Consider the following 6956-nt stretch of genomic DNA (forward strand, 5'->3'; position numbering starts at 1 on the left):
CAGCTTTCTGCTCCTGACGTTATAGACAGCACGGACACATTGCTTAGCCCTAGCCCCGGGAGTCTTACTACCCCCGGTAGCATTGTGGTAACTGCTTCGGCAGACGCGGCCGGGTTCTGCCCTGTCCTGCGGGGCAGGGGTGCACGCGGTGCTGGCGGGCTTGCTTGGTGCCCTGGTTCGCGGTCCCCTCTCGGGACTGAGAATCGGTACTCGGCTCTTGCGAGCCCTGTTAGCCCGTCTGTCTCCCTCGCTCCCGTTGGTCGGGCTGGGCCCCGCACGCTAGTCATAGGGGACTCCATCACTCGCAACATTAAACTTGATTTGCCAGCCACTGTTAAATGTATACCTGGAGCCAGAGCATCCGACATTGAGGCTAATCTTAGTTTGCTGACTACATGCAGGGATAAGGGGGATAATGGCGGAACGCAGACACAAAACAACACATGTTTTGATAACATTGTTATTCATGTCGGCTCCAATGACGTTAGGCGGAAGCAGTCTGAGATCACTAAATATAGCTTAACTAGGGCTTTTCAGACTGCCTCAAAGATGTGTCGGCATCCATTACTAGTCTCTGGTCTCCTACCCAGGAAGGGTGATAATGAGTCGTACAGTAGGGTTACAGCGTTAAATCGCTGGCTGGCACAGCACTGCCAGGAGCAGGGTTTTAACTTTGTGGATAATTGGTCTTCATTCTGGAACCGCTCTGACCTGCTGAAAGCAGACGGCCTCCATCCTAATGGAGAAGGCGCTGCTATTTTGTCTAGGAATATAGAAGGGTACTTGAATCGCGATTGATATAGGGATGTAATACCCAGCAGGTCGCAGGTTGTACATGAGCCTGCTAGTGCGGAGGTGGAGTCTATTAGCTTACCTACCATGTTAAACGTAATGTTAAATCATGAAACTGTTAATGTGCTTAACCATAACATTCCTCCTCATGTTAGCTCCTTGACCGATGGCTTGGTCTACGGCATCGAGACTGTGTCCCTCCCTCGCCGTGCAAATTGCTTACGGTATCCAAATGTTGCTAAGCACAATAATTTAATTACCATTCCCACATTGGGAGGTGGTAAGCCAAACCCCACTATGACCCTCAAATGTGGGCTCTTAAATACCAGATCTCTTTCTAGTAAATCCCTATTGATAAATGACTTGATTATTGAACATAAGTTTGATATGATTGGTCTGTGTGAAACATGGCTTCAGCCAAACTTTTTTCTACCCCTAAATGAGGCCTCTCCTGCTAATTACTCATACTCCCATGTGGCCCGGGAGACTGGGCGGGGTGGAGGTGTTGCTCTTATCTATAAATCTATTTTCAACCTGAGCTCGAAGAATGACTTTAAATGTGATTCATTCGAAGCCATGGTAATGAGGCCACCTCCTGTAAATAGGAAAAATGGCTTTCATGGGGAGGGTTTCAATTTGGTGGTGGTCTATAGGCCCCCCGGCCCATACTCACAATTTATAGAACAATTTAGTGACTTTCTTGCTGATCTTATCACCCACTCTGATAAAATCCTAATGATCGGTGATTTTAATATTCACCTAAATAAGGCAGCCGATCCCTTAAGGAAAGCCTTTGTTAATATTATTGATAATTTTGGTTTCAACCAATTTGTAAATGAACCTACTCACTGTGATGGAAACACATTGGACCTCATCCTCTCCCGTGGAATTCCTGTGACGGCCTTAAGTGTTTCTCCTGTCACTTCTGTAGTATCTGACCATTTTCTTATTTCCTTCGAGGTTGCCCTGGATTGCCCAAGCGAGGACGATGGAGCAGTGGTAACCACTCGCCATATCGGTGCGTCAACTATAACAACCTTACTGGATCAACTTCCCACGGTCCTGGCCTCCTTAGCACCGGTGACCGAATCTGTCGATAGCCTGACAACTGCGCTGAACTCAACCCTCTCTACCCTCCTGGATTCTGTGGCACCTCTCTCTACAAAAACCAGACGAACGATGAGGGCTTCTCCCTGGTTTACGGACCACACTCGAGCTCTGAAAAATGACTGCAGGAGATTCGAACAAAGATGGAGAAAATCAAAACAAGAGTCCACTTACCGGCCTTGGAGAGATAGCGTCTCAATCTACAAGCGTGCTCTGAATGTAGCAAAGAAGGCCTATTACTCTTCTCTTATTAATAGGAATAAGAGTAATCCAAAATTTTTATTTGACACTGTTGCCAAACTTACAAAAAAACCGCAATCATCAAATCGCTCAATCCACACCGCGCAAAATTTTATTGACTATTTTGATAGTAAAATTACAAATATTAGAAACCAAATCAGTTCCTTTGGTACAACGAAGTGCACGATAGCTGCGTGTAAGCGTAATATCGGTTTATTTAATAACTTTGAGCCTGTTCCGTATGAAGAACTGACTCAAATAGTCAAAAACTCAAAACCAACGACCTGCCTCCTTGATCCCTTGCCTGCCAAATTGTTCAAAGAACTCTGGCAAACCCTGGGTCCTACAATACATGATGTTGTCAACCTTTCATTAATGACTGGTACTGTTCCCACTTCCTTTAAGGCTGCTGTGGTGAAACCCCTTCTCAAGAAACCCAATTTGGATCCTGATGATCTGAGTAATTATCGCCCAGTGTCAAATTTGCCTTTTTTATCCAAAATACTAGAACGTGTAGTGGCTCAACAGCTCTCGGATCACTTGACTAGTAATCAACTTTTTGAACCATTTCAGTCTGCCTTTAGGGCACGTCACTCGACTGAAACCGCGCTCACTAAAGTAGTTAATGATACTCTGTTGATGATGGACTCCAATACGGCCTCGGTGCTTCTATTGTTGGACCTCAGTGCAGCATTTGACACCATCGACCATGTCATACTCCTGGATCGTCTGGAAAACCTGTTTGGCTTTACAGGGCCGGCCCACGATTGGCTGAAATCATACCTATCCGGTAGAACTCAGTGTGTCTCCTACAACAACAGTACATCCATATTCACTGACGTGAAATACGGAGTACCTCAAGGATCTGTTCTTGGACCTCTGCTTTTCTCTTTGTATATTTCTCCGATTGGTAACATTATTCGTAGCTTCGGGGTCAATTTTCACTGCTATGCGGATGATACTCAGCTCTATGTCCCGGTAAAAGTTAATGATGTTACTCAAATCGCTAATTTAGAGGCCTGCCTATCCGCTGTTAAAAGCTGGATGTCGCATAACTTTCTGCTCTTAAATTCAGAAAAAACTGAATTGTTATTAATCGGTCCCGCACACGTTAGAAATCAGCTTGAGCAACTGACAATTAATTCCGACAATTGCGTTATCTCTCAAAGCTTAACAGCAAGAAATCTTGGTGTTAAGTTCGACTCCAACCTGTCCTTTGATCAACACATCAAAGAGATTACCAAAACTGCGTTTTTTCACTTACGGAACATATCAAAAATACGATCCAGTCTGTCCATGGCTGATGCGGAAATATTAATACACGCCTTTGTATCTTCTCGGCTTGACTATTGTAATGTACTACTGTCTGGGTTGCCCAGGGCAAGTACTCGAAGCTTACAAAAGGTACAAAATGCTGCGGCGAGGCTTTTGACCAGAACTAGACAATATGACCACATCACCCCCGTTCTTGCGTCGCTCCACTGGCTTCCGGTCCATGTCAGATCCGACTTTAAGGTGCTGCTATTGACCTATAAGGCATTAAATGGGCTTGCACCTTCATATTTGTCTGATCTAGTTGCGCGATATGCCCCATCACGGGCACTACGGTCTACGACTGCAGAGCTCCTGTCTGTCCCCAGAGTTAAGAAAGCTGCCGGCAGCAGGGCTTTCTCGTATCGAGCTCCTTCCTTATGGAACACACTCCCGATAGAGATCAGACAATCTGAGTCTATCGAGGTGTTCAAATCTAAACTTAAGACTTATCTCTTTGAATTAACCTTTGGTTAGCGCTCGTCCACCTCTCTGCTGGCGCGCGGTCGGTGGCGGGTCACCCTGTCTGGGGTCGGTTCTCTAGCCTCTGCTGGGGGGGAGTTTGCTCCGGGGTAGGTGCCGGTCTTGTGCTGTTCCGGTGGGCTGTCCTGGCCGCTCGGGCTGGGGCAAATTGGCGTCTGACGTGGGCACCGCTGCTGGGGGTGGGACCATGCCTTGCCTCTGGACAGGCGGTCGCGGCGGCCTCCGGGGCTTGGCTGGGTGGTCGTGTCGGCTGACGGGGTTGGGCTGGGGGTGGGGCGCTGGGGCGGCGGCGCTGCCTGCCGCTGTCATTGGTGTGCCCTGGGCTGGGGGTGGCCGGGGGGGTGGTGGTGTCGGGGTGCGTGCTCAGGCGTCTGCAGTGGCGCCGTGCCACTGCCTGACTGGACCGTTGGGTAGGGTGGAAATGGGGCATCGGGTGCAGATTGTGTAATTGGTGCACTGGTAGGTGGGTACTGCGATGTTTTTAATCGTTTGACGCGGGTGATAGAAGCAATCTATGCAATTTGCGTTTTAACTGTTTTTAAACTGTTTTAATCATTTACCCCTGCCTGGCGGTCAGCCCTGTGGCGTCGCTGTTGGCGTCTGTGTTTCGCTGCCCGGCGTCGGTGCTCCTCCGGCCCTTCCTAGCTCTGGGTGTGCCGATGGCGGCGGCGGATGCGTCGCGCCCTTTGTGCCTGGCACCTCTGGCCTTGCCTCGTGGGCTGGGCATGGCCGGTCCGGCGGGCCTGAGTGGGGCTGTACGGGCCGCCCCTCCGGGGGATTCGGCAGTGGTTGCTCCTCGTGGCAGCGGTGTATTTGGCTATTTCCCTATTCTATACTCTATTCTCTATCTATGGCCCCGGTCCTCCTCTGGACTAGTGCCGCACTGGGGCGTGCTCTCTGGGGGCGGGGTGCTGGGGGGCAGGCTCTGGGTCTGGGGGGCTGGCGCCGATTGTGTGTCGATGGGGAACGGTAGAGTGTGATCAATGTAATTTTAATGTTAATTGTGTTCGCATTGTTATAGCGTTATTATTATCACCCTGAGGAGCTGCCTCGGTCTCGGTTTGTCTGGGCCTGAGTACCGGCTGTCCTCCCACTGAGAATTGTCCTGCCGACGCTAATTGCATAACTGATACCATTTCTCTGACATTTGTTCTCTTTTGTTTATCTTCCATGATTGGTTGAGCGTTGCCCCGGGGGTTCTCTCCCTCCGTCTACCAAGCACTCTCCATGCTACTCGACTGACTCCGAGTTCTGTGTGGAATCAGCTGTCCTAGGAATGGATGCTCCCTGTTTGCTATTGCTTCACATCAGGATAGTACTCTTTCTACTCGCTTGCTTGTTCAATCTTTATAAATTCATTTTTGCCTTGCTCATTGGTTGCCTGTCTGTCCTCTTCCAGTTTCCCTTGGTCGTGACGAGACGGTGTGGATCTGGTCCCCCCTCCGGTTTTATCTGAGAATTGGACCATCAACGCGAATGATGTGCAGTGGTCAAGGGCGCCACCTGGAGACGTGGGATGTAATCCCGGCGATGGAAACCTTAGTTTTCCCTGGTGGAGACGAGACGGTGTGGATCCTCTGGCTGCATCTGAAGTCTTCCTGCATCCACACTATTCGCACTTTACTTAGTATTACCATGTAATCACCTGGTCAATGATCAAATTCCTTCGTGATTTTCTCTACTTATGACATCTATTGCAGTATGTCCGTCCTGGGAGAGGGATCCCTTACTCTGTCGACTCTCCCTGAGATTTCTTCAATTTTTTTTTTTTATTCCCGGTAAAGGGTTTTTACTGGGAGTTTTTTCTCAGCCGAGCTAAGGGTGTAAGGGCAGGGTGTCATATTGTATCATATTGTATCATATTGTATCATATATCATATTGTATGAAATGTAAAGTCCACCGAGACAAATTTATTTGTAATTTTGGGCTATATAAATAAAACTGATTTGATTTGATTTAAAGCGAGATGAATAGAAAAGCACTTCATGATAGTGAGGCGACTAAGGACCTACATTATCCTATTCAATTATCTCTAGTGTTGCCTGTAGCCTATTGTAGCTGAGCCTAAATCTGAGGGACAATTTTGCTGAACTCTTCTGCATATAAAGACTGATTTATTGTACTTACATTTTCCTCTGTCAGTGCAAGAAGTTGTTCCTGAAGTTCTTTTGAATTTTGCTGGTGGCCTTTAGTGTCCATGTTTGTTCACCGTCCACAGCTGCTTACTGTATCCACCAACAATATGTTGCCATGGGTGCACAACACAGATTAAATGGCAAATAAAAACTCACTGAAGTAGCCTACTTTAGGTGGGCCAGCCTACTGTTGATAAATTAGTTACTATTCATTTATTATTTATTATATATTTAGAATAATAGGCCTACCAGAAATATCACAGTAGGTTTTATATAGGCTTCTGCTTCGTTCCTCTCACTGCATTTACATGCATTCATGTTACAGAGAAATATGTCCCGTAAAAGATAAAGAGCTCCAAGCCCAACCCAGAGGACCCTCCATAATATTTTATTTTATATTAATATTTTTATGGAAAATCCATGTGCCTTTCTTCAATAGCTTCTAATTTATCTGACCCAGTGTCTCCAAATGATTTCTTCACACAACATTTCTCAGATTTAGCCTCTTAATTTTTCTCTCAAGGTGCACCAGATTCATGGGGCGCCCTTAGCTCAGTTGGTAGGGCGTCCCCCCCATGGGCCTCGGCCAGCAGCAGAACCAGGTTCGATTCCAGTCAGCGGTCATTCTCTGCATGTCACTCCCCTCTCTGCCCCATTTCAACTCTGTCTCTACACTATAAATAAAGCATAAAAATGCCCCCGGACCCTCCTAGGAGGGTTCAGATCTAGGATGTCTTATATTTTCACCCTGCTGCACATTGGAGGCACTAAAGGGAAAAGTGGATAACATTTAACAAAGGGCAATAATTTGGGCAGAGCTACGATTGAAGAGGGGCCCCCTAATCATATTCCGCTTAGGGCCCCATGAAGGCTTGGGCTGGCTCTGC

Source organism: Ammodytes marinus, assembly GCF_949987685.1.
Source record: "Ammodytes marinus genome assembly, chromosome: 20".
In the NCBI taxonomy this organism is placed as follows: domain Eukaryota; kingdom Metazoa; phylum Chordata; class Actinopteri; order Uranoscopiformes; family Ammodytidae; genus Ammodytes; species Ammodytes marinus.